The 5642-nt window shown below is 38.1% G+C and overlaps 1 protein-coding gene and 1 long non-coding RNA gene across 2 annotated transcripts in view; one reads left to right on the forward strand and one right to left on the reverse strand.

Moving 5' to 3' along the window:
* LOC311292919 overlaps positions 1-5642 on the forward strand; it is a 205673-nt gene that overhangs the window by 168276 nt on the left and 31755 nt on the right. The window lies entirely within an intron of this gene.
* LOC311292459 (uncharacterized protein) overlaps positions 1-5642 on the reverse strand; it is a 222598-nt gene that overhangs the window by 159227 nt on the left and 57729 nt on the right. The gene's annotated exons all lie outside the window — the stretch shown is intronic.

Below are 5642 nucleotides of genomic sequence, written 5' to 3' on the forward strand. Positions count from 1 at the left end.
GGAGTGAGACGTCGGTAAAAGACAGAGGCGGAGGTATTTGTGTTTTTATTAATGATAAATGGTGCAGGCAACATACATTGCGGAAAAGTGTTTGTAATCCCGACGTCGAATTAATGTGCTTGAGCCTAAGACCCCTGTATCTGCCCAGAGAGTTTGGCAACATCATCCTCTGCAGTGTGTATGTCCCTCCAAGTGGGAACGCCGCAAACGCTGCGGCACACATTACTGACTGTGTACATCAACAGTTACTGCGCACTCCGGAGGCCGCGGTTGTAATTCTAGGGGATTTTAATCACTGCAAACTGGAACTGTCACTCCCGGGATTCTCACAGTATGTTAAATGTGGCACAAGAGAGGATAGAATCCTTGATAAGTGTTATTGTAATGTGAAGAATGCTTATGTGAGCAGGGCTAAACCCCCGTTGTCAAATTCGGACCACAATGTAGTACATCTCATCCCTACTTATAAAACTGTTTTTAAAAGCAGTAAACCACACGCCAAGACTGTTAAGGTATGGACGAGTGACAGCATAGAGTCCCTTAAAGGCTGTTTTCTCTCGACAGAGTGGAGTATTTTTCATGAACTGGATGTGGATAAAGCGGCGGAGACGGTTACGGATTATATAAAATTTTGTGTGGACAATGTTATACCTCAAAAAGAAATAATTATGTATCCTAACAATAAACGATATATAACTAAGGAGGTTAAAGACTGTATCAACCGTAAGAAACTGGCATTTAAGAACCAGGACAGAGCACAACTGAGAACCGTGCAAGCTGAGCTAAATCATTTGCTCAGGAAAGCCAAGAGGAAACATAAAGAACTAATCGAACAGAGTTTTAGAGAAAAAAAAAGAAAAAAAATCTATGGGACACAATGAAGGCAATCACGAATATGACACCGGCTCAAAAAAGTATCAGCACTTCAGATGACCTGCAAAGAGCTAATGAACTGAATGACTTTTATCTGAGATTTGAAACTCAGGACTTCTCTTTAGAAAGGAAGAATATTTTAGAGACAATCGCTGTCACAGAGCAGGATGTAAGACTGGTGATAGAACCCAAGGCGGTGAGATTGCATTTTAAAAACTTATGTACTAAGAAGGCAACGGGACCGGATGGAATATCCGCATTTTTGCTAAAGACATGTGCAGATGAGTTGACAGGTGCATGGTTTCCAATCTTTCAAAAATCAGTAGATTTGCACGTCATACCCACTCTGTGGAAGAAATCAGAAATTATACCAGTACCTAAAAAACCATGCCCAAATGTGAATAATGATTTCAGGCCTGTGGCAGTGGCACTAACTTCTATTGTTATGAAATGTTTTGAGAGGATAATGGTGTCATTTCTTAAACAAGATGTTGGTGCATTTTTGGATCCGTTTCAGTTTGCTTATAGGCCAGGGCGCAGCATAGACGATGCTATCAATAGCATTTCACATCTGGTCAGTAAACACCTCGAAGACCCTAAAGCCTATGCACGTATTTTATTTGTTGATTTTAGTTCGACTTTTAACACTCTACAGCCTTATATGCTTATTCAGAAACTGAAACACATGAATGTTAATTATTTTATTCTTAACTGGTATTTTTCATTTTTAACAAACCGTACTCAACAGGTTAAAGTGAATAATGCTCTTACGGAGCCCAGGCCAATCAGCACTGGTGTCCCGCAGGGCTGTGTCAGTTCGCCAGCTCTTTTTACAATATATATTAACGATTGCCTTAGACTTCATACCGATAATTACATTATTAAATTCTCCGATGATACAGCAATCCTTGGCCTCATGCATAAAGATAAAAGTCCAACCGCGTATCGTACAGAAATTGAGGAATTTGTTCAGTGGTGCGATGATAATTATCTTGTGCTAAATGTAACTAAGACTCAGGAGATGGTGTTTGACCCAAAAGCCATAGGCGATACCAGGCCTGTAGTAATTAACAATGTACCCATTAGTCAGGTTAGCTCTTACAAGTACCTGGGTGTACATATTGATAATGCACTGACCTGGAAGGACCATGTAAACACGGTCTGTTCCAGACTCCAGCAGAGGATGCATTTTTTACGGAGACTTCGATTGTATGGAGTAGAACAAAAATGTATGTTGTTGTTCTATCATGCAATATTAGAGAGTATTTTAAAGTACGGTATTACAAGCTGGTATGGTAACCTGACAGTACAATCAAAATCACAGATCGCTTGTCAAGTAAAGACAGCTATGAAGATTATGGGGGTCAAAAACGATCTGCCCCCCCAGAAAATCTATGAGCAGTCGGTTATCAGACAGGCACAAAAAATAGTTTCTGACTCGACCCACATTCTTCATCCAGAATTTCAGCTTTTACCATCTGGTAGAAGATTTAGAGTTCCTAAATGTAGGCTAAACCGTTATAAAAACTCTTTTTTACCTATGTCTATTAAGCTCATTAACTCTAATATGTAGGTGTGTGTAATGTGTTCTTCTTGCAATCTGTAGGCTTGGGGTGTGCAATATGTTGGTTGTTGAGGTGTGTGATATGTCATTTGTGCGATTTGTAGGCCATAGAGAATGTGCAATATGTCAATTGTGTATTTTTGTAGGCCAGATAGAGTGTGCAATACATAAGTTGTGAATCTTAGGGGTACTATGAGTGTGCAGTATGCCAATTGTGTATTATATAGGCCTTGTGGAATATATCAGTTATGTATATGGGTACTATGGAGTGTGTAGCATGCCAATTGTGTATTTTATGGGCCTTAGGGAGAGTGCAATATGTTAGTTGTGTATTTTAATGGGTGCTATGGAGTATGCAATATGTCAGTTTTGTATTTTGTAGGCCATATGGAGAGTGTGCAATATATCAGTTGTGTGTTTTTGTGTGCAATATGCCAGTTTTTAATTAAGTAACAGTTTTAAAGTTTTATAAGTGCCAATGGAAGGCGTTAATGTGTCTACTACTATACATACGTACCTATTTAAACGTATATGAAATGTTCATTCTTTTTGTACAGTGTCTTTTTTGTGTTGTCTCTGTAAAGCTATGGAATGGACAGAGTCCAAAACAAATTTCCCTTCAGGGACAATAAAGTATATCTCATCTCATCTCATCTCAAATCATTGTGGTGTCCATGAAGATGTGAAACAATAGGCATAAATATAGCTTACACATTTACCCAAATTATTATACGCCTGTTTAACCGAAGCTAATTTGGGTGGGTTTCTCCATCCCCATACAATGTCACTTCTCTGTGTTTTACGGCCCTGACGAGAACGTCGGTCTCCTCGGCTGTGAACCGCTCCTGGCGTGCGCCTGACAACTCCGCCGTTATAATAGCAATCCGCCATAGAACAAGCACGCCTGCTCTTAAAGGGAATGTGAGATGACGCTCTGATTGGTTTATTTCATGTTACGCCCAAACCACACCTATGAATAATGAAGCTACTTCAGACCAACCCATTTTAGATTTGCGTCGGGATCCGCGAGATCCGCCCACAAAGTTACTTGCGTTTCGCGTTTGATACTTGCGTTTCAGATCGTTAAAATAGGGCCCTAAATGTTTTAGCTGTATAATGTGTTGGACTATACCCTTGGCCATTGTTTATTAAGCATTATAATTTTACAGATTTACTATCAATTTTACAGATTTTTAAATCATTAAAAACTTGTCAGTGTCTCTTACTTTGTTTCAAGTTTGAGTGTTGGAAAGAAAAATGATACTGAGGATTGTTTTTATGGTAATCCTGAAAAATATTGCAGAATGTCCTTCCGGCTAACAATGACATGGGCAATTAACTGAACCCATATTTGTGTGTTAGATTACACAATTCTGTTTTTTTGTTGAGTTAATGATAAAACAAGTCTTATTTACTTTATTGGAAAACATTTTTAAACATTTTCCAGGTTTTTTTTTTTTTTTTTTTGGTTCTGAATTTTGAGTTATCAGCAGCCAAAAATGAGCCCATGTCTATATGAAATCCCAAAATGATTATATTACAGTTTTTCTCGATTGCTTAAACACTATAACCAGGCTTTTGAACTAAAATTTCAAAACCATAACGCCATTTATCAAAAAGCACATCCATTTCACTAAACTATAAACACTATTCCCTGTTTTGACACATGAGTCAAATTTGTTGAACTGTCACTGCAAAACTAGCACACAATTACCCAAGTGGAAACACTAAGAGTCAAAATTTAACACACATCAATCAGAACTTCAATAGATAGATAAAAGGGCCCAAATCAGTTTATTGCGTTTTGGAACAATGGATCTAGAAAGACATGAAGAAAGAGGGATAAGAATGAGGAGGAGGAAGGGCAAGGACAAGAAGACCAGCCGTCTCAGATGAAATTCAAGTCACTCTAGTTGCCCATGTCTTTGTCAATGGTAAGAATATGAGGGAGGCTCGGCTACGAGTAAGGCCAAATTTGAGTCACTTTACCGTCGCCTCGAGAGCCTTCAGGGAGGTGTGGTGGCAAACAAAATTATATCACTGAATAAGAGACAAACATTTCCAATAGTCTTTGATGAGGTTTATTTTCTTGCAAGAAAAGACCAGCAGTCGTACAGTCACACAGAGTGGCACAGAGTGTGACAGTGAAGGGAGGGCATCCTTTCTCCTTTATACTATTGACTCCCAGAATGTTATCTTTCTAGGTATTTCAACCATATGTGGAACATTCTTAGACGTGTCCATCATATTGTATCCTTGAGTGGAGGCCCTCCTGTTTCGTCCCAACACTCTTTACCATTCCAATACAATTCAAATTCCATATTAGAATATGGTTTGTGTGTGCTCTTTTACTGTCATATGTTGGTCACACACATCTTACTGTAAGTAATATATTACAGTTTTTCTCAATTGTTTACACACAATTTCTGGTACTTGAGACACAATGACCACAACATGTAACTCATTCACCAACCCCCTGAACCAATTCTGCTAAACTACAAGCACAATTCCTGCTTTACACTCAAATTGCAGATCTAAAACACACTTTTTTCAAAACACTACACACAATTCTCTGCTTTTGGCACAATTTTCATGCAGAAAATCTCTTGTTTTCACAAGGAACACACTGCCATTCAGATATGCACACTGACTCATCACATGGGCAAACACCCATCACACAGTTTTACAATTAGTAATCAAAGCTTTAGCATACAAGGGCAACAGGTGAGCTCTTCAATGGAGCAATGGATGCCAACATTGGATTTTATTAAATTTTTACTGCAAATACAGTCAATTCTTCTGTTGTTTTGTATGTAGACCACTGTATGTACAACTTCGTGTTGGTTGGGACGTACACTGTGTACATTGTTTTTGTGGGAAAAATAAAATATATTTGTTACCGTGTATTTGTGTGTTCTGAGTAAAACAATATTCTCAAATATTTTACAACACACTTATGTATGTACTGTCTGTAGTAAGTGTAACACTAAACAAAAAAAGGCCTAAATCATTATGATGAATGGAGAAGAAGTGTTTTCCATTCGTCATAGTGTTTTACATTGAGCACATCAGTGTTCAACTGGTTCTTATAAATGTCTATTCATAATATGGTTTGTGTGTGTCATTTGAAAACAAAATACCATTTTGAGAAGAAATAACATTGTTTTGAATGTAAAGTTTCATTTTGCAGGAGAATTGAGGGGTT

The sequence above is a fragment of the Rutilus rutilus genome, assembly GCF_951802725.1.
Source record: "Rutilus rutilus genome assembly, chromosome: 1".
Taxonomy (NCBI): domain Eukaryota; kingdom Metazoa; phylum Chordata; class Actinopteri; order Cypriniformes; family Leuciscidae; genus Rutilus; species Rutilus rutilus.